The sequence below is a fragment of the Papio anubis genome, chromosome 2, assembly GCF_008728515.1.
Source record: "Papio anubis isolate 15944 chromosome 2, Panubis1.0, whole genome shotgun sequence".
Taxonomy (NCBI): Eukaryota; Metazoa; Chordata; class Mammalia; order Primates; family Cercopithecidae; genus Papio; species Papio anubis.
In genome coordinates, this window is record NC_044977.1 from 14,471,466 (window position 1) to 14,497,553 (window position 26,088).

A 26,088-nucleotide genomic window follows, 5' to 3' on the forward strand; every position below is an offset into this window, starting at 1 on the left:
GGTAGAGATTGCAGTGAGCCGAGATCGCGCCATTGCATTCCAGCCCGGGCAACAAGAGTAAATCTCCATCACAAAATAAAAATAACATAAAATTAAAAAGACTTAACATGAGTTTTGAAGGTTAATATCAGGTCTGGCTCACAGGTAGAGGTTTTATGGTCTGGAAGTCAACTAAATGATTTTAAAGGTCCCTTCTCTGTGATTTTCAATGTCCCAGTCTTATATTTTAGTTATGCAGGAAGGATGCATACATGGATTTTTTTGGAACATCAGTTTACAATCTACGTGCTATCCCACTCAGGGCATTAGGGCATTTGGATCAAGATATGAAAAGACTAAGAAGCTTCCTTCTGCTCTAATTGAAAATGCCCCCCAGGCCTGACTCTCAGTAGGAGGAGACCCAGGCTGCTGTCAAAAATGTGAAGTAGAAAGTAGACTCCCTCTGTGGAGAAGTCAGTGGATTCCCTACCCAGCAGGAAAGAAGAGTTGTGTTACTCCTGAGGTAATTTAGGAATAGCCTGAAGGCTATCTATTCTTTCTTTATAGTTTTTCTAAGTGTTGAGTAAATACAAGTTGTCTAAATTGAGTTGGTGAGATACCTCAGCTCTCAGAGTTCTAATGAACGCTCTCTGCCCATGAGAGCTCGGGCGTCTTTCGTCTCTCACGTGTTGTTCTTCTAATGACAGAATTCTTATTCTTTGAAACATTGCTTCTGCAGAGGCCAGGGCAAGGGAGCCGAATGAGGCTATGTTCCCAATATGTCCAAGAGAATTGAAGGATGCTTTCTGGCCAATACTAATAAGGTGAAACAAAACTTGTCTGTGGCTTTTTGAGATCAATTAGATATAGTATAATCAAACTTTTATTTTTTCTCTTAATAGTGTGCATGATAAATGCCAGTGTCTTGTATCTGTAGGGAAGTCGGAATATTGCCCAGTGTAAAACTCCTCGGTAAAAACAATACCATACTATTCATGCATTTGTTTATTTAGGGAGATTTCTTTTAGGGGATTGAAACAATTGATTTTATATCAGAAGTGCTTCGATTGAGATTAGCGCTGCCTTAACACAGGATGAATGCCTTGGGGGCATTCTGGAGATCTTTCTGTTAGGAAGGCAGTAGCCTTTGTGAGTGTGTGTGTGTTTGGGGTGGGGCTGGGGAAGACTTTTTTAGCCCAGTCTCAGATTAAAGATAGCCACCCTATGTGCATCAATGTCAGGATTCTGGGAGATGCCTTTTGTCAACACATGGTTAAAACTGATTTCCCACAGCATAAATTAGAATAAAGGTTCGTTTTGCAAGTATCTATCGGATTTGATGGGAACGCCAGCATCACTCCCACTCCTAAATTTTTCTCTTTGGGTATATATTTGCAAACAGAAAAAGAAAATCAGTTTTCTCTCTCCCAAGCTTCAGTCAGCTAGGATTTGCCTAGTTTCCTTGTCTTCTGATTTTAGTTTTGTGATTTTGTAAATTTAAGTTGTGAAATAAAAAACAAGATTAGCATCCGATTTCCTACAAGAACTAGGGCACTGCACTTTTTTTTTTTTTTTTTGAGATGGAGTCTGTCTCTGTCGCCCAGGCTGGAGTACAGTGGCGCGACCTTGGCTCACTGCAAGCTCCTCCTCCCAGGTTCACGCCATTCTCCTGCCTCAACCTCCCGAGTAGCTGGGACTACAGGCACCCGCCACCATGCCTACCTAATTTTTCATATTTTTAGTAGAAATGGGGTTTCACCGTGTTAGCCAGCATGGTCTCGATCTCCTGACCTCGTGATCCGCTCGCCTCCGCCTCCCAAAGTGCTGGGACTACAGGCTGAGCCACGGCGCCTTGCCCTCTTTTTTTTGTTTCGTTTGTTTGTTTTTAATATAGTTTTAAGTTCTAGGGGACATGTGCACAATATGCAGGTTTGTTACATAGGTATACATGTGCCATGTTGGTTTGCTGCACCCATTAACTCGTCATTTACATTAGGTATTTCTCCTAATGCTATCCCTCGCCCAGCCCTTCACCGCCCCGACAGGCCCCGTTGTGTGATGTTCCCCACCCTGTGTCCATGTGTTCTCATTGTTCAACTCCCACCTATGAGTGAGAATATGCGGTGTTTGGTTTTCTGTCCTTGTGGTAGTTTTCTTAGGATGATGTTTCCAGCTTCATCCATATCCCTGCAAAGGTCAGGAACTCATCCTTTTTCATGGCTGCATAGTATTCCACAGTGTATATGGGCCATTACACATATTTCAAAAGCAGGTTGCATTGTTGGAAGAAAAGTGAGAACTATAACATTAAAATAAGGAGAAATGTGAGATTTCATAATCAGCTGATTTAAAATTTGGGATTTGTCAGTTTGTGCTGCCTTACTATAGGGGAAAAGTCTAGAAAAAATGCTCAGAATTTTTGTGTTGCTCCACTTCTTTAAAATGCCTTATTAAGGAGTAATCATTTATATAGGAAACTTAACTAAAGCTATACAGTTTAACATGATACAACACTGAGTAAAATAGGGTGTAATTGTCTTTTTTAAATGATGACTTTATGATTAAATTCCAACATGAAAAACTCTATAAACATGTAGTCAACAAAAGGAATGTAAAAAGTTGGAACAGGTGAAGTTACCCGTGTATTGCTAACAAAAAGCATGTGCATTTCCCTCCTGCAGCTCCACTTTCATTAACGCCAAGTATGAGAACAGATATTATAAGTGACAGCTACGTCTATTACTCAAGATTGTGCCTTTCATATGGGCGTGTGGGATGTGAGTTATGCATTAGAAGTTGTCACTATTATTCTTAAGTGCATATTCCCTGATGTACATCATTGCTTTCTTAGTTCTCATTTTGCCTTTTCATTTTTTATCTGCCATTTATTTCTCAGGTACATACTCATTAGTAAGTTAAACTTGTTTTTTTAAATTTTAATTTAAGGCAAAAGTGTGTAGCTGAAAATATATTTTCCTTAAGCCTATTTTAAAAGTTCTATCATTGAAACATTGAGTTTTACAGAATATAAATAATCCCTGAGTTGAAAGTTTTGTGAAAATGTTTCAAACTAATATTCTCATTTCCTCCCTATTTGCTTTACATGTTTCCCTATAAAAGATGTAAATATTCAGATATTTCTTCCAGATCTAAGACCAGGAGTGCCTTGAATTATGTGGAACTCAGCAAGGTCATGTGTTGCTAACATCGTAAATAGTTGGAAATTTGGTGAACATCCAGCCTAAATATAATGTCAGACAAATCCACCTTCACATCTCAGGGTTATCTAGGTAACCTTGCTCAAGATAATCAACCTTTCTGAACCTTGACTGCCTTATCTGTAACACAGGAATAATAATATGTGTCTACTTCCCCAGGGTTGTTATCGAAGACTGAATGAAATGCCTCATATCAAGCAGTTTTCTTGGTGACTGGTCCATTACAGTGAGAAAATAAAAGAATTTTATCTGAAGAATGCACGTCTCTTTAATGCTCAGGCCCAGAGAGACAGTAGAATGAGACAGCAATTATTTTCTGCTTCCCCCTTTGAGCTATGTATTCATCTCTTAAAATTGCTTGCTACTGTCACAAGTAGTTATACATTACCCTAATAATGCCACATCAGACGCTATAACCCACACCCTATAGCTTAACAACGTATAGCCAATCACTAATCAATGTTATTTCTGTAAACCAGTGGGAATTACTGATATACAACTTTGTGTCAGCCTATTCCCTGTTTCCCTTATTTTGCCTTTAAGAATCCATTTGTAACTGCTGCTAATCAGAGTGTATATTCTGGGCAACTTAAATGTCTGCTTCCGGGTTGCAGTTCTCAAGCTTGGCCCAAATAAACTCTGCTTGCATTAATTTAGCTTTAGCTTCTTCCTTTTAGGCCAACGATAGGTACCCAACAAATTGTAGCTCCTTTCTTCCTTTCTCCCCAGGAAAGGAATTTGAACAAGGATGCTACTGGTATTAATGTTCTTGCTTCTCTAGCTTGTTTTCATTAATGAAAATTTTAAAAATAATTTTTATTTTGTTTTTATGATAATTAAGATACCCATTGTCAATAATAAATTGGTGGGATCTTTACTATACAGTGGATAGGAATACCTATTTGTTAAAATTTTTGCATGATAGTCTGCTAGGTAGTAAGAGCCCTAAAATCTGCATATCTTCAGCATCCTTATCCTAACTAGTTAATTGGAGAAGCATATAAATGCTTATATAGCATTATCTATAATATTGAGAAATATTATAATATTTGGAGGCAAACTAAATATATGTTATTTAGGGATTGGTTAACAAATATTTAAAACATGCTCATCATGGAATATTTTGAAGACATTAAAAATAATGCTGTAGACACTCATAAATTTATGTGAAAAAATAATTGTTATATATTATTAAGAGAGGGAAATATATAACAAAACTATATTATCCATGTTAAACATATTTTTCTAATTTAATTTGAATAAATATGTATATATGAATATTCTCAGTTGACATCTCTCACTGGGTAATGTGGTTGCTTTATGTATCTATGTATTTCTTGCTATTTGCTACATTTTGTTATTGTCAGAGTTTTTAAAAATGAGCATTGTGTAAAAATGAGCATATTTGGGAAGATGTCCATCATTTAAAAATTTCATTAATATGTAAAATTACTAAGATAGCCCACACTGAAAATTCAAACAATATTAAATGTATAAAATATGAAATGAGACTTCATTCCACTTCCTCCATGCATTTCATTTATAAACAGTAAAAAGTAATGATTAAAAAAGTTCATTAGTAAAAATAATCACACTCTTCTACTCTAACTCACTCTCCTGACAGCAAGCCACAGAAGTAAAGCACAGAACAACAAGTTTCCTCCATAAATAATTTGGTGAAAAAAGCCAAAATATTTTGAGAACCGTGACTGTCATTGTTAACTTCTTCTCCTGTGATGTTTACCATTGTAACCTCATTTGAGGCTTTACATGAATTCGGAATGAAAAACTCATTGCACTGGCAAAGATGAAAAACCTTTTCTCCTATGCAGAACTCACCTGCCCAGCCATTGTGTGAAATTACCTTGACAGCATTCTATTGGAAACTTGCTGTGCCACAATAAACAGGAATGTACACCCCATCTACCTAGACCAGACCAAATCAAAAGCTGCTATATGGAACGGGACCTGGGGAGATTTGGCTAAACAGAGGCAGGAAATCACACCTGGTTTAAATATCCACAATCACAACTAAAGTTGCTTTCTCTTAATTGACATGGAATCACTTGAAAGGTGTCTGTTATATAATCCTGCTGAGGAGCAAATGCTTCAAGGTACACATGGTGGGAAATAAGATTCATTTTTCGTTATTAGATTACATTAAGTGTGAATGGATCTCAAGGGATTTAAATCATGTAGGAGCAGAAGATTACCCTTTTTAGCAGCTTTGATAAGTAAGGTAGCAGTCAGAAATGTCATCACTAGTTGACTTGAGCAGGATGTTATCACTATCAGTAAATGAATACTTTATCACATTACATTCTCTTAATTAGGTTTCACTCTCTTTGGGCCACCTTCCTTTTGAAGAACATGAGAAATCGGCAGTTTTCATTGTAAACTGCCTAATAGGAGAGTCTGGAGTTAGTAACCCTCCATCTCTTAACATGGTCAAGGCCAAGTGGACTGCCAAAGTTACGGGGCTCGGGATTTGCCTTTCCAGCTTGGACAAGTCTCTCTACCTCTCTCAGCCTCAGCTTCCACGTCTGTGAAATGTGGAGAATTTATTTCTTTCATATTTATTGAACCCCACTGTATACCAGACAATCTGCTAAGCATAAGGAAAGAAGATGAACACAACGAGAAGTTATTTGTCCTTAAGGAATGTGACTGAGACAGAAGGCAGCATGAGGTAGAGGGTATGGGGAGAAGAATTGCCTCTCTTTAGTCCATCACTGAGGGTTGCTGTGAGGGGCTCAAGTGAATGGGAAAGGACTCAAGTACTCAAAGCATCAGCAATGCACAGGCTTTTCACCCCATCTTCTAATGAAATCCATGAAATAGTCAACAATATAAGATAATGCCCTGTAGATGCTCCATTGTTTCAAATATAAGGGCTTTTCATTTTTTTCTCATGAATTTTGTCATGCTTTGAGATCATAATAGAATTCTCAAGAAATGAGTCATTGGGAAAATTAACTGCTCATAATCTCGTGAGTAGTTAATAACTTGCTGTCTGCCATGTTATTCATTTTCCTCTTGCAAAAAGGTATCTGATGTAGGTGAAGGTCAAAGAAGATCAGATATAGAAATTAAAAATAAATTAAATTACTTATCTAGAAGACTTCCCTAATATATAATATTTTCCATGATTGAAAAATGCAATTGTTAGATTTTCATGAAACTCTACATTTTTATTTGGATGCCTGATATTTCACTAGGTTCTACCCGAGAACCAGTACACAGCAATGAAAGGCCCCCATAAGTAAGGGCCAAATTTTAAAGGACTAAAGAGGTTAGTAGTTTAGAATTTTTTTTTCTTTTATGCCTAGTATTGAAAGTTGATAATGATGCTGACTTTTTAGTGCTTTGGTGAAATGTAAAGACAAACATCATTTGGATAAAATTATGCAAAATGTTGGGAATGCAAAAAACCTTGTCCTTCCTTAGGCTTTGCTCTCTAGGGAGTGGGGCCGTGCATGTTGAGAGGACAGCATTTGAGGACATTGTTGCCTTTGCACCTTTTCATTCCAGCACAAAGATGCATGAAGCTTGTTCAGCATTGGGATATCTAAAAACCAATCTATGAGAAACAAAAAACAGTATAGGTATAGAAGAAATAGAGAAGCTAATCAAAGGGTTTGCCAATTTTTTTAAAATGCATTTCTCTGGAGTATAACTGAGTTTTCCTTGGTGGCATTTCAAAGCAAGGATGGTCTAGGGACAAAACTGTTTGACCTATCATTTCCACTTCTGCAGAGAACGTCTAAAATCAAACACAAGATGCAAAATTATTGCATGTTCATTCAGACTCTCACCTAGGTTTGATTTTTTAACTTCCCAATTCAGGATGAAAGACTAGCCTTCCATTTGCTGTAGGGACTCATACACTTTCAGATGGCATCTCTGCATGATTTGGCTTTTTGTTTCCTGAGTGAAATTTTGTCTAATAACTAGTTGGAGTAAGAGAGCCAAACAAAATATCATGTTCAGAATATTCAATTTCTGTCAGTTTTCATCTCTTACTGAGCAGTGAAAGATGATGTCTTGAAGTGTTCTTTCATTTTCATGATTTAGGGGATTTGTGGCTATGGATTTTTCTTACAAATTCATGTCCTGATTTTAGTTCCTATTTTCATTTCCTGTAGTCAAAGTTACTAGGTTATTAAAGAATTTCTTCTATTACAACTATGAGATTCAGGAAGATTGTCCTGCCAAAGCCAGGAATAAGTACTAATAAGACAGTGAACTTTTAAATTGTTTGAATTTATCATATTTATCTATAACTAAGAAATATTTCCAACACATAGAAAATTTAAGAGAATATTATATAAAATATAACCGTTTTGTTCTACTTGCTTTACAATTTTTAAAAATAGAATAAAATTTTACAAAAAATTGAAGCTACTCTGTGTACCTTCCTCTGAAACAATAACTGAGAAAGGCCCAAGTTCATTTTTATCACTCCCTTGCAAGTTTTTTTTGTTTGTTTGTTTTGTTTGTTTGTTTGTTTGTTTTGAGACGGAGTCTCGCTCTGTCGCCCAGGCTGGAGTGCAGTGGCCAGATCTCAGCTCACTGCACGCTCCGCCTCCTGGGTTTACGCCATTCTCCTGCCTCAGCCTCCCGAGTAGAGTAGCTGGGACTACAGGCGCCGCCACCTCGCCCGGCTAGTTTTTTGTATTTTTTTAGTAGAGACGGGGTTTCACCGTGTTAGCCAGGATGGTCTCGATCTCCTGACCTCGTGATCCGCCCGCCTCAGCCTTCCAAAGTGCTGGGATTACAGGCGTGAGCCACTGCGCCTGGCCCCTTGCAAGTTTTTACACTCTAAAACTGTGTGTATCTATAAAAACACGTGGAACTGATCTGCATCTTTTCTAGCTTTACAAAAATACTATTGCACTGGCCGGGCGCGGTGGCTCAAGCCTGTAATCCCAGCACTTTGAGAGGCCGAGACGGGCGGATCACAAGGTCAGGAGATCGAGACCATCCTGGCTAACACGGGGAAACCCCGTCTCTACTAAAAAAAAAAAAAAAAATACTATTGCACTACACATACCATTCGATTATTCACTTTTTTCACACCACTCTATGGTTTTGAAATCGGTCCATGGTAATACATGTAATTTCAGTTCACTTATTTTAATGGCTGTATAGTGCTTCATTGAACAAATATATCAAAACATACTTAATCAGTTCCTGTCGATGGACATTTAGGTTACAAACAATGTTGTAGCAAACATTTTATGTATATGCCTTTTTGTTCATGTGGGAGAAAGTTTTTCTAGGGCTGAATATTTTTATCTTTACAAGATATTGCTAAATTACTCTCTCAAGTGGTAGAGAGTGATTTATTCTCCTATCACTTTGTAAAAATTTTGTATTTCTCCACATCCACACCAAATATTAGTAATTTCAGGCTTCTAAAAATGTCTGCTGACTTGATGGATGTGAAATAATATCTTAGGTTTAAATTTACATTCTCCTGATTGCTACTGAGGTTATGCATTTGTTTTATTTCTATGGGTCACTTAGGGTCGTCTTTGTGAATTGCCTCTTCATTTCCTTTACTACTTTTTTGTTGGCTTGTTTGAATATTTTTAGAGTTGTTCTGGACATTTGCGAGTCTTTTCCCAGAATGTAGCTTTTTAAAAAATTGTTTATGTTATCTCTTATTGACAGAAGTTTCCAATTTTAATGCATTTGGAATTGTCAATCTTTTCTTTTGTGATTCGCACTTACTGTGTTTTGCTTAATAAGTATTTCCAGCAAATGCCAAATTGATCATTTTGATACAAAGAAGTTTTTAAGAAATTAACAAACTTAATTTCTTTAGAGCAGTTTTAGGTTCACAGCAAAATGGAGCAGAAAGTACAGAGTTCCCATATATATATCAATTTCCAGAAACTCACAACTTCCCCTAATGTTGACATCCTGTACCATGGTGCTACATGTGCTACAACTGACAAACCTGCTTGACTCATCATTCTCGTTCGAAGTTCAAAGTGTACATTAGGGTTTATGCTTGGTGTTGTACATTCTATGGGTTTTGACAAATGCAGAGTGACATGTAGCCACCATTGTAGTATTATATAGAATAATTTCGCTGTCTTAAAAATCCTCTATTCTTGCCTCCCTTCCCTCAGTTCTGGAAGCCACTATCTTTTTACTGTCTCTATCATTTTGTCTTTTCTATAACGTACTATAGTTGAAATCAGACAGTGTGCAGCCTATCCAGGTTGGCTTCTTTCACTTGGTAATATGCATTTAAGTTGCTTCTATTCCTTCATGTCTTTTCATGGCTTGATAATTCATTTCTTCTAAGCACTGAATAATATTCCATTGTCTGGATGTACCACAGTTAATTTATCCATTCATCTACTGAAGGAAAGCTTGGTTGCTTTCAAGTTTTAACAATCATGATAAAAGTTTCTGTAAACAACTCTGTGCAGGTTTTTGTGAGGACATATGTTTTCCATTCATTTGGGTAAATACAAGAGATATCAAGGAGTGTGATTGCTGGGCTATATGGTTAGAGAATATTTACTTTTCTGAGAAATTGTCAATCTTACAAAGTAGATGTACCATTTCGCATTCTCACCAGCAATGAGTGAGCATATCTATTGCATCACATCTTCACGATATATGGTGTTGTGGTAGATGCGTCACATCTTCAAGATATATGATGTTAAACATCTTTTCATATGCTTGCTCACCATCTGTATGTCTTCTTTGGGAAGGTGTCTGTTCAGGTCTTTTGCTCATTTTTTAAATAAAGTTGTTCATTTTCTTATTGTTGAGTTTTAAGAGTTCTTTGTATGTTTTAGATAATCTTTTATCAGTTGTATCTTTTGCAAATACTTTCTCCCAGTCTATGGCTTGTCTTCTCATTTTTTTGACACCATGTCGTACAGAGAATAAATTTCTAATTTTAGTGAAGTCCAGTTTATCAACTCCTTTCGTGAATTGTACATTTGGTATTGTTTCTAAAAAGTCATTGCCATAGCCAAGGCCATCAAGTTATTTTTCTATGTTATCTTCTAAGAGTTTTATAGCTTTGTGTTTTACATTTAGGTCTATGATCCATTTTGAGTTAATTTACATGAAGGATGGGAGGTTTGTGTCTAGATTTATCATTATTTATTGCATGATTGTTGCCCCATTTGGTATGAGCACCATTTGTTGAAAAGACCATCTTTGCTCCGTTTGTCAAAGATTAGTTAATTATATTTATGTGTGTCTATTTCCAGGCCCTCTATTCTATTTCATAGAGTTATTTTCTATTTTTTGGACAGTTCACACTGTTTTGATTATTATAGCTTTATAGTAAGTCTTGAAGTCAGGTGGCATCAGTACTCAGACTTTTTTACTTCTTCAATAATGAGCTGGCTATTTTGAGGCTTTTACCTCTCTTTTAAATTTTTGAATCAGCTTTTTCCCGTCACAAAATAGCTTGCTGGAATTTTGACCGGGATTGTGTTGATCCATAGACCAAGTTGGGAACAACTGACATCATGACAACATTGAGTCTTTCTATCCATAAACATGGAATATCTCCCCATTTATTTAGTTCTTTTTTGATAGCTTTCATTAGTTTTGTAGGTTTCCTCATAGTTCTTGAACATATTTTGTTAGATTTATACCTAAGTATTTCATTTTTGGGGGTGCTAATGTAAATGACAATGTCCTTTTAATTTCAAATTCCACTTGTTCATTGTTGGTATTAGGAAAGTGATTGACTTTTGTACATTAATCTTGTATCCTGCAGCCTTGTTAGTTCCAGGAATTTTTTGTTGATTCTTTCAGATTTTCTGCATAGATAGTCATGTCATCTGTGAACAGATAGTTTTTTTTTTCTTCCTTCCTCATCTGTATACTTTTTATTTCTCTTTCTCACCTTATTGCATTTATTAGGACTTCCAGTATGATACTGAAAAGCAGTAATGAGAGTGGACATTCTTGCCTTGTTCCTGATCTTAGTGAGAGAGCTTCAAGTTTCTTACTATAAGATGTGTTGGCAATGGGTTTTTTGTTGATGTTTTTTGATCAAGTTGAGGAAGTTCAACTCTATTCCTAGATTTTTTTTATGAATTTGTGTCTGTGTCTATTGATTTATCATGTGAGTTTTCTTCTTTAGCCTGATGATATGAAGGATTACATAGATACATTTCAAATGTTAAACCAGCCTTTCAAATCTTGGATAAATCTCACTTGGTTGTGATATATAATTCCTTTTATACTTTGTTGGTTTGATTTTATAATATTTTATTTATTACGTATGCATCTATGTTTATGAGAAATATTGTTCTGTAGTTTTATTTTCTTGTAAAATCTTGTCTGGTTTTGGTATTATGATGATGCTGGCCTCATAGAATGAATTAGAAAGTGTTTCCTTTGTTTCTATTTTCTGAAAGACTATAGAGAATTGGTATCATTTCTTTCTTAAATGTTGGTGGAATCCAACAGTGAACACATCTGGGCCAGGTGCTATCTGTGTTGGAAGATTATTAACTATTGGTTCAATTTCCTTTATAGATATAAGCCTACTCACATTGTCCATTTCCTCTTGTGTGAGTTTTGGCATGTTGTGTCTGCAAGAAATTGGTTCATTTCATCTGTTATCAAATTTGTGCAATTGGCCTGTAATTCCACACCTTGAGGCCAGGTGTTTAAGACCAGCCTGGCCAACATGAAAAAACCCTGCCTCTACTAAAAACACACAGATTAGCCAGGTGTGGTAGTGGGTGCCTGTAATTCCAGCTACTCAGGAGGCTGAGGCAGGAGAATCGCTTGAATCCAGGAGGCAGAGGTTGCAGTGAGCCAAGATCATGCCACTGCACTCCAGCCTGGGTGACAGACCAATACTCTATCTCAAAAAAAAAAAAAAAGCAATTTGTGCTGTTCCTATGATTTCAAATTCAACCCCTAAAAACATGAGACATCATAATAACAGACTGTCGCTTTAAGCCACTATCTCTGAAGTGGTTTACTTCATAGCAATAGACAACCTCAACACAAAGATTAAGTGTTTTCAATTGAAGTTCATGAAAATGAGGGTGAAGATGAAATATTTTAAAATTGAAATCATCTTACACTTACCAAAAGTTTTAAAATATAATACAGAAAACGCTTACATACCATTCTCCTAACTTCTCCTCAATATTAACATCTCGCATAACCACACTAGAATTAATGACATCAAGAAATGACCATGGATACAATAATACTATTAACTAATCTAGAGACTTTATTTGAATTCTGCCAGTTGTACCACCAATACACTTTTTCTAATCCGAGATTCAATCCATAATCCTATCTTGCCTTAAGTGTTATAGTTTGTTAGTCTTCTCCAATCTATTACAATTCCTCTGTTTTTGTTTGTCTTTTATGACTTTGACATTTTGAAGAGCATGGACCAGTTATTCTGTAGAATGTCGCTGAATTTGAGTTTGTCTGATTTTTTCCCATGATTAAATTCAAGTTATGAATTTTTGGAATTCCATGGTAGTAATATTGTGACCTTCTCAGAGCATCGCATCAGGACATACAGGATGTTGATATGTATTAATACATTATGTCTTTTTACGTAATTTTAACGTTGATACCTCGGTTAAGGTGGTGTCTGCTAGGTTTCTCCACTGTAAAGTTATTATTTTTTCTTTTGTCATTAGTAAGTATCTGGCGAGGAGATAGTTTAAAGCCATGCAAATACTCTGCTTCTTCTCCTATCTTTGTACTAATTTTAGCATTCATCTGTGACTCTAACCTGTAATAGTTACTATTTTTGTCCTAATGGTGATTTTCTACAGTCATCATTCCTTCTACATTTATTAATTAGAATTTGCTGCTAGCAAAATCTTATCCTTGTCATTCATTTTTAAATTTATTCAATCATTTATATCACTATGGACTATGGGTTTTAATCTAATACGTCCTTGTTTATTTTGGTTCTCAAATTAACCCTGATTTGGTCACTGAGTTTCTTTAAGTTGTTCTTCAATGTGCTCCCATCAATTTTTAGCATTTTCTCTTTTTCTTTCTTTCTTTCTTTTTTTTTTTTTTTTTGAGACGGAGTGTCTCTCTGTCACCCAGGCTGGAGTGAGCGGTGCAATCTCGGCTCACTGCAAGCTCCGCCTCCCGGGTTCCCGCCATTCTCCTGCCTCAGGCTCCCAAGTAGCTGGGACTACAGGTGCCCGCCACCAGGCCCGGCTAGTTTTTGGTATTTTTAGTAGAGACGGGGTTTCACCGTGTTAGCCAGGATGGTCTCGATCTCCCGACCTCATGATCCGCCCGCCTCGGCCTCCCAAAGTGCTGGGATTACAGGCGTGAGCCACCAGCGCCCGGCCGCATTTTCTTTATTTCTAACACCACAAGATATTCCAGGATGGTCTTGTACCTTCCCTGCCTCAGACCTGGAATCCACCATTCCTTCAAGAACTCTGGTTCCTTTTACTGAAGGACGATATGAAGAAATGAAGAAACTGGTATTCTCATTACTGCTGAAATAGCTTTGCTCCTAGGCTCTCTCAGTGGACAGAGGTAGGAAATATGTGTGTGTAAACTAACCTATGCATCTTTACATATCTGTATTTATTTTTATTTTATTTTATTTATTTATTTTATTTTTATTTATTTATTTTTTTGAGACGGAGTCTCGCTCTGTCGCCCAGGCTGGAGTGAGCGGCGCAATCTCGGCTCACTGTAAGCTCCGCCTCCGGGTTCCCGCCATTCTCCCGCCTCAGCCTCCCGAGCAGCTGGGACTACAGGCGCCCGACACCACGCCCGGCTAATTTTTTGTATTTTTAGTGGAGACGACGGGGTTTCACCATGTTAGCCAGGATGGTCTCGATCTCCTGACCTCGTGATCCACCCCCAAAGTCCTAGGATTACAGGTGTCAGTCACCATGCCCGGCCATCTGTATTTATTTTTATATCCACTCATATTTATATTAAAAACTGATACAGTTTCCAGTTCACCACCACAGGTTTTATTCTGGCTTTCTTTCATTGTTTGTAATTCCTTTCTCTACCTGTAAGAAAACTCATTCTTATTCTCCACAATATATTTTCATATGAAAATTGACCTTTAATGGTTACCAAAGAGGTACTCTTTTTATACGGCCCATTTTTGTTCTTACTTTTAACTTCAACTACTTTCCTTGCAGTTCAGACTTCATAAAGGTAAGTTTGTCAATAGAGACAAATGGAGATTACCAGTTCTGTAGACTACGCAGTTAAATAGTGCATAGGGATCATGGTTGAAAAGCAAACACTGACATCTAATTAGTGTTTTTAAGTAACTCCATTTTACTGGGTTAATTTCATATTGCTTCAAGAAAATTAATCACTTGATGAATCTTGTTGAATGCAATGCTAACACCCTTCATCAGGATTTACAATAAAAATAACAAATTGAGACTGAACATATCCAGTGTTATATGTCAGACATGTCCTAGAAACTGAAAACAAACACAATTAATATTATGCATTATTTTAATTTTGTAAAGGATGTTGGAACTCTCTTTCTTTGAATGATGACATACAAAACTAGCTTGCCCTATTCTAGTTGTATAGTGACGAGAATAAATGACTATCAATTAGGCATTTGCTTTTCATTTATATTAAGCTTAAAATGTTAGCTGTATCATTTGAATAATGTATGTACCTGTTTTAACTAATAGTCTTATTTTTCTAGCTACTTAGTTTAGAAATGATAACTTTAGCTTTAAAGCATGTTTTGATTTGTAAATTTGTTACTCAGTCTCTTTTCCTTATAAATAGATTTCTTAACATCCATAGATTTAGAAGTGAAGTACTTCTATTATATTCATGAAAGTCCTCATCAGTGAGGTGGATATCTCATATGATTTTTTCAGAATATAGAAATAACAATTGCCATGGGAAATGTGAGTTGCAGACACAATTTCAGAAGGTTGTTTTAGGAAATATCTACACACACATAAAGGGTGAATATTGAGCAAACTGTACCAAATTTTTGCTATCAAAGTATGCACAAGAGAGCATGAGACTTAAATTAGGGTAAAAATTTTAAATTTAATTCTAAGCAACAATGTTCTTATAGTGAAGGCTGTTAAACCCTGAACTATGCTCTTGAAGATGAGGTTTTAGAATTTTTTTCTCTCAAGGTCTTTATAAACTAATGAATTTATAAATTAATGAATTTAGAATTTTAGGATGGGTGTTGTGTGATCTTACCTTAATGTAGCGACATAGACTTAACGAGCTCCCCAAAGGCTGCATCCTAGTCTTAAGTTTGTTTTTGGTTGTTGTTTGTTTGTTTTGTTTTTTGTTTTTTTCTGAGACAGGGTCTTGCTCTTGCTCTTACTCTGTCACCCAGGCTGGAATGCAGTGATGTGAACACAGCTCACTGCAGCCTCAACCTCCTAAGCTCAAGCAATCCTCCCACCTCAGCCTCCTGAGAAGCCGGGACAAGATTCTAAGAAAGTCATTTGCACTTAGAATTTACACTGGAATGGGATCAAGGAGTCTCACTGCTCCTACCTGTCCACAGAGAAGTGACACCTATAGAAATGATGTGAGAAAGCTCAAGAACACTCACCTACATGTTGGTAGGTTTGGGACCAGAGTTCTTGCTGATATGCTGGTGTAGGGAAGATAAAACAATATCTTTTCCTTCACCATGACAAAGTTTATGGCCGATACCCCTATAACAAAAGACAGATTAACCAGAGAAAAGCATAGCACATCTATTTAAAAATGAAGAGCCAAAGACCCAGTGAAAACTATTTTGCTGCTGAGGTGCAGTTAAGAATAGCCAGTCATGTAGCAGTACGATTGGACAAAAAGGGTATGATCTAATGATAGTAAACTGGGGGAACTTAGCAAGGCCTATTTGTTAAGATTCATTTCTGTACCTCTGTGTTTGTATCTTTCCTCTTGGTATAGGGCACAACCCCTGTCATGTGAGGATCTTTAGGGAAGAAGGGAAGCCTTCTTTTTATGGTCTAGTGTCCCTGACAAATCTCCTGTTAAATTGTAATTCCCAGTGTTGAAGGTAGGGCCTGGTGGGAGGTATCTGGGTATGGGGGTAGATCTCTCATGGTTTGGTCCTGTCCTCATGATAGTGAGTTCTCACAAGACCTGGTTGTTTAAAAGTGTGTGGTACCCCTCTCCCCCACTCTCTCTCTTGCTCCTGTTTTCACCGTGTGAGTTGCTGCTGAATTCCCCTTTGCCTTCTGCCATGATTGAAAGCTTCCTGAGGCCTCATCAAAAGCCAAGCAGATGCCAGCACCATGCTTCCTGTAAAGCCTGCAGAACCATGAGCCAATTAAACCTCTGTTCTTTATAAATTACCCAGTCTCTGCCTCAGCAGGACACACTGGGGTACTCACATAGGGCCATGGATGTCTATATAGCAAGGCAAGAATGACGTAGCACATGGCCTCAGGGAATAAATGCAGGGGAAGGTCACAGAGTGATATTTCTATTCATGCTAAGTTGCCCTATTTTGGGGTATCATGTTTTGAGCCACAACAGCAAAATAATAATAATAGTAAAATATTTCGTATAGTATACTACATAATTTTTAGGATTTTGGGGGCCTATATTTTATGTACCCATTATATCAACTATGTGAATTAGTGAATATACTATTCTTACTGTGTCTGAGGCACAGAGATTTTAGAATACTTCTCTAAGTTCAAGAGGCAGAGTAAGGACTTGAATGTTCATTTTTCGATGTGAGCAAGTGTTCTTCCAAGTTACTTGCTGCCTTTTGTTTGAGAATATTTGGAATTAAATGTACATTTGATGTAAGTGGAGAATACATATGTTTGGATTCAGACAAAACTGCACTTGTTGTGGGAAAAGAGGCACGGTGTTTTAGTAGCTGAATTTAGACCAGCACATCTCAAAGAGTCCTCTGAGGAACATTGGCTCTCTGAGATAATGGTAGGTGTTACACCTTGTTAATTGAGGTTTGACTCAGCCTTGAGTAACAGAAAAAAAAATCACAATTATGTACACACAATTGAAGATTATTTCCCTCTCACATAAAGAAGTCTAGAGCTAGGCCCTATTTGACTGGTGTGGTGGCCCACAATAAGGAGTCTGGGTCCTACTGTCTTGTGGCTTTCTTGTCTTTAGTGAGCCACTCCTCCTGGTTCAGCTGCTGAGACTGAATTCTGGTCAGCTGAAAGGAGGAAGGAGGCAACTGAAAGATAGGAATGCCCCTTGCCTTTAAGGGTATTTCTAACTTGCCACACATATTATGTCCACTTATATCTCATTGGTCAGAACTTATTTACTTGACCAGAGGTAGCATCAAGGGGATCTGGGCAAGAAAACTTTTTGACTAAATGGCAATGTACCCAGCTAAAACTGGAATTACTGTAAAAATGAAGAAGGGATAAATGGATATGAGAACTGACCCTACTATGACTACTACATGCCCATAAAAGTAAGCTCCATTTTAAAAAGAATTTTTTGTGGTCAAATAAGGCTTAGAAATGCAAGAGTAAATAAAGTTAAACAAGTGTCTTTAACACCAGGCTTCTCAAAGATGCCAATGCATATTGCAAAACTTTTAAGAGTGGGATATGCTATGTAAAGTTCCTATACTTATTTGACTATAGAACTCTTGACCCATGAAGTATTTGTTGGAATTAATGGTCCACAGAATATACTTTGAGGAAATACTGCTGTAAACTGTTGAATCCGGAATGGATAATTCCTATCTGTTCCCTCCTGCCAAGTTACTTACTGCAGAAGGCATTGAGCCTCCTGTGACTTACTTAACATGATTTTATTCTATTTGTGAGTCAAAGATGTGGTGAAACATACATAATGAGCATGACTGTGGAGCAATTTGGAAATATAAATGATTGTAGAAATGCCAAATAATTAGACTTTAAAGAGGAAATTCTTAAATTTTTGCCTAAAAATACGTTGAGCACTTTTCAGGTAGATAATTCAGCATTCTGTAATACCTCTACTAATGGAGAGAGGACTTTTGAATAATACAATAATAATAGCTACCAGTTGTTGAGCATATAGAGAACCCTGCCTCAGCAGACCACACTGGGGTACTCACATAGGGCTGTGGATGCTCCCATGGCCGTGGACCAGGCACTGCTAAGTTTACTCTGTTTTTTTGTATGTCTTCTTTTGAGAAATGTGTATTCAGATCCTTTGTCTCTTTTTTAATTGGTTTGTTTTCTTACTATTATTTGAGTTTCTTTTACATTTTGAATATTAATCCCTTACCAGATGTATGGTTTGTAAATACATTTTCCCATAGTGTAGGTTGTCTCTTTACTCTGTTGATTGGTTCCTTGGCTGTGAAGCTTTTTTATTTTACTATTTTTGCTTTTGTTGCCTGTACTTTGGGGTTCATATTCAAGAAATGATTGCCCAGACCAGTATCATGGAACTTTTCCCTTATATTTTTTTTCTAGTAATTATACAGTAGAGTTTCAGGTTGTAAGTCTTTGATCCATTTTTAAATTTCATTTTATTTATATTTCAATAGTTTTACAGGAACAGGTGGTGTTTGGTTACATGGACAAGTTTTTTAGTGGTGATAGCTGAGGTTTTGATGCACCCATCACCTGAGCAGTGTACACTGCACCCAATATGTAGCCTTTTATCCTTCACCCACCTTCCACCCTTTCCCCCAAGTCCCCAAAGTCCTTTGTATTATTCTTATGCCTTTGCAGCCTCATAGCTTAGCTCCCACGTATGAGTGAGAACATATGATGTTTGGTTTTCCATTCCTGACTTACTTCACTTAGAATAATAGTCTCTACCTTCATCCAAGTTGCTGTGAATGCCATTATTTCATTCCTTTTTTGACTGCATAGTATTCCATAGTATATATAAACCACATTTTCTTTATATCCATTCATTGATTGATGAACACTTGGGCTAATTCCATATTTTTACAATTGTGATTGTGCTGCTGTAAACATGCATGTGCAAGTATCTTTTTCATATAATCACTGCTTTTCTTCTGGATAGATACCCAGTAGTGGGATTGCTGCATAAATGGTAGATCTACTTTTAGTTCTTTAAGGAATTTTCATACTGTTTTCCATAGTGATTGTACTGTTTTACATTCCCACCAGCCGTGTGACAGTGTTCCCTTTCACCACATCCACACCAACATTTATTATTTTTAAATTTTTTTTATTATGGCCATTCTTTCAGGAGTAAGGTGGTATTGCATCATGATTTTGATTTGCATTTCCCTGATCATTAGTGATGTTGAGCATTTTTCATACATTTTTTGGCCATTTGTGTATCTTCTATTGAGAATTGTCTATTCATGTCCTTAGCCCACTTTTTGATGAGATTTTTTTCTCTTGCTAATTTGTTTGAGTTTCTTGTAGATTCTGGATATTAGTCCTTTTTCAGATGTATAGATTGTGAAGATTTTCTCCCACTCTGTGGGTTGTCTGTTTACTCTGCTGATTGTTTCTTTTGCTATGCAGAAGCTTTTTAGTTAAATTAAGTCCCATCTATATATCTTTGTTTTTGTTGCATTTGTTTTTGGGTTTTTGATCATGAAGTCTTTGCTTAAGCCAATGTCTGGAAGGGTCTTTCTGATGTTATCTTCCAGGATTTTTATAGTTTCAGGTGTTAGATTTAAGTTCTTGACCCACCTTGAGTTGGTTTTTGTGTAAGGTGAAAGATGAGGATCCAGTTTTATTCTTCTACGTGTGGCTTACAAATTATCCCAGCACCATTTGTTAAATAGAATGTCCTTTCCCCACTTCATCTTTTTGTTTGCTTTGTTGAAGATCAGTTGGCTGTGAGTATTTGGGTTTATTTCTGGGTTCTCTATTCTGTTCCATTGGTCTGTGTGCCTATTTTTATATCAGTAACATGCTGTTTTGGTGACTATGGCCTTATAATATAGTTTGAAGTCAGCTAATAGGATGCCTCCAGATTTGTTCTTTTTGTTTAGTCTTGTGATTTGGCTATGTGGGTTCTTTTTTGGTTCCATCTGAATTTTAGGATGATTTTTCCTAGTTCTTTGAAGAATGATTATGGTACTTTGATGGAAATTGCACTGAATCTGTAGATGGCTTTTGGCAGTATGCTCATTTTCACAGTATTGATTCTACCCAACCAACAGCATGGAATGTGTTTTCATTTGTATGTGTCATCTATGATTTCTTTCAGCAGTGTTTTGTAGTTTTGCTTGTAGAAGTATTTCACCTCCTTGGTTAGGTATATTCACAAATATATTTTTTTTGCAGCTATTGTAAAAGCGGTTGAGTTCTTGATTCTCAGCTTGGTTGCTGTTGATATTTAGGAGAGACACTGATTCGTATACATTAATTTTGTATCTTGAAACTAACTGAATTCATTTGTCAGTTATAGGAGCTTTTTGGATGAGGCTTTAGGTTTTTCTAGGTATATGATTATATCATTGGAACAGCGACAGTTTGACTTCCTCTTTACCAATTTAAGTGCCCTTTATTTCCTTCTCTTGTCTGATTACAGTGGCTAGGACTTCCACTATGTTGAATAAAAGTGGTGAAAGTGGACATTCTTGTCTTGTTCCAGTTCTCAAGGGGAATGCTTTCAGCTCTTCCCTGTTCAATATAATGTTGGCTGTGGGATAAAAAAAGACATAGATGTCTTTTATTACCTTAAGGTTTGTCCCTTCTGTGCTGATTTGCTGAGGGTTTTAATCAAAAAGCGATGCTAGATTTTGTCAAATGCTTTTTCTGCATCTATTGAGATGATCATGTGATTTTTGTTATTAATTCTGTTTATGTGGTATATCATATTGATTGACTTGCATATGTTAAAACATCTCTACATTCCTGGTATGACATCTCTGCATTCCTTGTATGAAGCCCACTTGATCATGCTGGATTAAGTTTGATATGCTATTGGATTTGGTTAGCTAGCATTTTGTTGAGGAGTTTTGCGTTTGTGTTCGTCAGGGATATTGGTCTGTATTTTCTTTTTTTGATATGTTCTATCCTGGTTTTGGTATTAGGGAGATACTGGCTTTACAGAATGATTTAGGGAGGATTCCCTCTTTCTCTGTCTCTTGAAATAGTGTCAACAGGATTAGTACCAATTTTTCTTTGAATGTCTGATAGAATTCAGCTGTGAATCCATATGGCTCTGCACTTTTCTTGGCAATTTTTTAATTATCATTTTAATCTCACTGCTTGATATTGGTATTTTCAGAGTTTCTATTTCTTCCTGATTTTATCTAGGAGGGTTGCATATTTTCAGGAATGTATCCATCTCCTCTAGGTTTTCTAGTTTGTGTGCATAAAGGTGTTCATAGTAGCCTGGAATGATCTTTTGTATTTCTGTGGTATCTGTTGTAATATCTCCATTTCATTTCTAATTGAGCTTATTTGGAAGTTCTGTCTTCTTTTCTTGGTTAATCTCACTAATGGTCTATCAGTTTTGTTTGTCTTTTCAAAGAACTAGCTTTTTATTTCACTTATCTTTTGTATTTTTTTTTTGTTTCATTTTTATTTAGTTCTGCTCTGATCTTTGTTATTTCTTTTCTTCTGCTGCATTTGGGTTTGGTTTGTTCTTGTTTCTCTAGTTCCTTGAAGTGTGACCTTAGATTGTCTATTTGTGCTCTTTCAAACTTTTTGATACAGGCATGTAATGCTATTAACTTTCCTCTTAGCACTGCTTTTGCTGTATCTGAGAGGTTTTTGTCACTATTATCGTAAAGTTCAAATAATTATTTAATTTTTAACTTGATTTCATTGTTGACCCAAGGATTACTCAGGAGAAGATTATTTAATTTTCATGTATTTGGATGGTTTTGGGGGTTTCTTTTTGCAGTTGATTTCCAGTTTTATTACACCATGATCTGAGAGAGTACTTGACATAATTTTAATTTTCTTAAATGTATTGAGATTTGTTTTGTGGCCTATGATACGGACTATCTTGGAGAATGTTCCATGTGCTGATGAACAGAATGTGTATTCTGCAGTTGTTGGGTAAAGTGTTCTGTGAATATCTGTTAAGCGCATTTGTTCTAGGATATGGTTGAAATCCATTGTATTTTGTTGATTTTTCTCTCTTTATGACCTCTCTAGTGCTGTCAGTGGGTTACTGAAATCCCCCACTATTATTGTGTTGCTGTCTATCTCATTTCTTAGGTCTAGTAGTAATTGTTTTATAAATTTGGGAGCTTCAGTGTTAAGTGCATATATATTTAGAATTGTGATATTTTCCTGTTGGATTAGTCCTTTTATCATTATATAATGTCCCTCTTTGTCTTTTTTAACTATTGTTACTTTAAAGTCTGTTTTGTCTAATATAAGAGTAGCTACTCCTGCTTCTTTTTGGTGTCCATTTGCATGAAACATCACCCTTTACGTTAAGTGTATGTGAGACCTTATGTGTTAGGTAAGTCTCTTGAAGACAGCAGATACTTGGTTGGTGAATTGTTATCTACTCTGCCATTTTGTATCTTTTAAGTGGAGCATTTAGGCCATTTGCATTCAAGGTTAGTATTGAGATATTGAGATGCAAGGTTCTATTCTATTCATTGTGCTGGTTGTTGCCTGAATATCTTGTTTTATTTTTCATTGTGTTAACTGTTTACAGGTCCTGTGAGATTTATGCTTTAAGGATATTCTATTTTGGTGTATTTTGAGGATTTATTTCAAGATTTAGAGGTCCTTTTAGCAGATCTTGTCGTACTGGCTTGGTAGTGGCAAATTATCTCAGCTTTTGTTTGTCTGAAAAAGCCTGTATCTTTCCTTCATTTATGCAACTTAGTTTCACTGGAAACAAAATTCTTGGCTGATAATTGTTTTGTTGAGGAGGCTAAATATAGGTCCCTAATCCCTTCTGCCTTGGAGGGTTTCTACTGAGAAATCTGCTGTCAATCTGATAGGTTTTTCTTTATAAGTTATCTGATGTTTTTGCCTTATAATTCTTAAGATTCTTTCCTTCATCTTGACTTTGGATAACCTGATGACTATGTGCCTAGGTGATAATCTTTTTGCAATGAATTTTCCAAGTGTTCTTTGAGCGTCTTGTATTTGGATGTCTAGATCTCTAACAAGGCCAGATTTTCCTCAATTTTTCCCTCAAATACGTTTTTCAAACTTTTAGATTTCTCTTCTTCCTCGAGAATACCAAGATTTTTACATTTGGTCATTTAACATAATCCCAAACTTCTAGGAGGCTTTGTTCATTTTCTTAAAATTCTTTTTTCTTTGTCTTTGTCAGATTGGGTTAATTTGAAAGCCTTGTCTTCAAGCTCTGAAATTCTTTCTTCTGCTTTTTAAACTCTACTGCTGGGACTTTGCAGTGTATTTTGCATTTCTCTAAGTGTGTCCTTCATTTCCAGAAGTTGTGATTATTTTTTATTTATGCTATCTATTTCTCTGAAGTTTTTTCCATCCATATCCTATAACATATTTTTGATTTCTTTAAGTTGTCATTCACCTTTCTGTGGTGCCTCCTTGAGTAGCTTAATGATTGACTTTCTGAATTCTTTTTCTGGCAATTCAGATATTTGTTCTTGGTTTGGATCCATTGCTGGTTAGCTAGTGTGATCGTTTGGGGATATTAAATAACCTTGTTTGGTTATATTACCAGATTTTTTTTTGTTTTGTTTTCTTCTCATTTGAGTAGACTAAGTCAGAGGGAAGATCTAGGGCTCAAGCGCTGTTGTTCAGATTCTTTTGTCTAATGAGGTGCTCCCTTGATGTGGTGTTCTCCCCCCTTCCCCTAAGGATAGGGCTTTCTGATAGACAAACTGCAGTGATTGTTATTTCTTTTCTGTGTCTAGCCACCCAGCTCAGCTATCAGCCACTGGGCTGGTACTAGGGAATGTCTGCAAAGGGTCCTGTGATGTGTTTCATCTTTAGGACTCTTATCTGTGGATATCAGTCAGCACTTGCTCCAGTCGAGGTATCAGGGGAGTGAAGGGGACTCTGAGAAAGTCCTTGGTTGTAGTTTTGTTTAGTGCACTGGCCCAGTGTTGGTTGGCCTCCAGGAAGGAGGAGGCACTTTCAAGAGAGCATCAGTTGCAGTGGTGTAGGGAGGATACAAGGTGGCCGTAACGGGACTTATCGTGGCCTCTGGGGGGTGGGGGTTGTGGTACTCAGGTTGATGGAGTTACATTCCCAGGGGGGATTATAGCTGCTTCTGCTGCATCATACAAGTTGCCATTGTAGTTGGAGAAAGTCAGCAGGGACAGGCCTCACCCAATTCCCATGCAGCCAGCAAGGTCAGTCTCACTCCCACCATGTCCCCCCAGTAGCACCAAATTTATCTCCAGGCAGTCGGTGAGCAGGCTAAGATTTTGGCCCTGGCTACAAGCCTTCCTGCTAAGAAAACAAGCAGGGCTTTCAGGTTTTGTTTCTGTTTGCTTGCTGTGGCTTTTGTGTTTCTGTCTGCAATCCCAGATCACCTCCTCCCCGAGATTTGGTCCAAGAAACTTTGCTTTGACTGAAATTGTTACAAAGTTCAGTGGAAGTTTCCTTCTTCCTGTGGTCTTTCCCTAATTCCACTGGGAGCCCTCCCCAAGGACCCTTGTGAGACAAAGTCAGAAATAGCTTCACTGGGGACCAAGAGTGCCCACAGGGCTCTTCCCACAGCTTCCTCTACTCCTATATTTTTCCCGGCTCTCTAAATTCATCTCAGCTCCCAGTAAGGTCAAATCCTCTCCCATAATTTGATCCTTCAGGTTTCCCGGTGAGATGTGTGTTCGGGGTCAGATGTTCTCCCTTTCACACTTTGAACACTCACAACTTTTCAGCTGTCTCACGGAGCCTGCCCTTCAATCCATTTTGAGTTCATTTTCGCATATGTTGTGAGATAAGGGTCTAATTTCAGTCTTCTACTTGTGAATATCCAGTTGTCCCAACACCATTTATTGAAGAGACCATCTTTTTCCTTTTGTGTTCTTGGCACCTTTGTCAAAATCAATTGACCAAACAAAAATGCATGGATTTATTTCTGTGCTCTCTAGTCTGCTTCATTTCTCTATGGGTCAATTTTTATGCCAGTACTATGCTATTTTGACTCTTATAGCTTTGGCCATCAGGTATTTGAAAAAACACTCAAAATTGCCAACCATCAGAAACTGCAAATTAAAACCATAATGAGATATCTGTCATCTCACACCTATGAAAATACCTATCAAAATGACAAAAGAAAGTGTTGCAGACAATGTGGAGAAGAGGGAATCCTTGTACATTGTTAGTGGGAATGTAAATCAGTGCAGCCATTATGGAAAACAGTAAGGAATCTCCTCAAAAAATTAACAGTAGAACTATCTTATGACTCAGCAATCCCACTATGGAGTATATGTCCAAAGAATATGAAACCAGTATGTTAAAGAGACACCTGTACTCCCATGTTCATTGCAGCATTATTCGCAATAGCCAAGATAAGGAATCAACCTTCGTGTCCACTAGTAGATAAACCGATAAAGAAAATGTGGTATGTAGACACAGTAGAATGCTATTTATTTAAAAGGGAAGAAAATGTTACCATTTGCAACAACACAGATGAACATGGAGGACATTATGTTAAGTGACATGCGTCAGATAGAGAGACGGATACCATAGGATCTCATTTACATGTGGAGTATAGAAAAAGTTGAACTCATGTAAATAGAGAATAAACTAATGCTTACCACAGGCTGGGGGAAGGAGGTTGGAGAGATGTTGGTCAAATGATAACAAAATTTTAGCTAGAGAGGAGGAATAAGTTCAGTAGATCTCTTGTACAACATGATAATCGTAGTTAATAACAATGTATTCTGTTCTTGAAAACTGCTCACAGAGTGGATTTTGTGTACTCTCACCACATAAAGAAATAACTAAATGAGGTAATGTGCATGTTAATTAGCTTACGTTAGCCATTCCACAATGCATACATATTTGAAAACAAAATATTG

The 26,088-nt window shown here is 36.9% G+C and overlaps 1 protein-coding gene across 3 annotated transcripts in view; it reads left to right on the forward strand.

The window, feature by feature from the left end:
* Positions 1-26,088, forward strand: part of NSUN3 (NOP2/Sun RNA methyltransferase 3) — a 219,540-nt gene that overhangs the window by 114,564 nt on the left and 78,888 nt on the right. The window contains exon 8 of one of the 3 annotated variants that reach the window (XM_031662949.1): positions 3,357-3,451. The exons of the other annotated variants lie outside the window; for them this stretch is intronic. The gene's annotated coding sequence lies outside the window, so the exon portion shown is untranslated. Of the gene's footprint in view, positions 1-3,356; positions 3,452-26,088 lie in introns of those variants that run through there. 3 annotated transcript variants of the gene reach the window in all.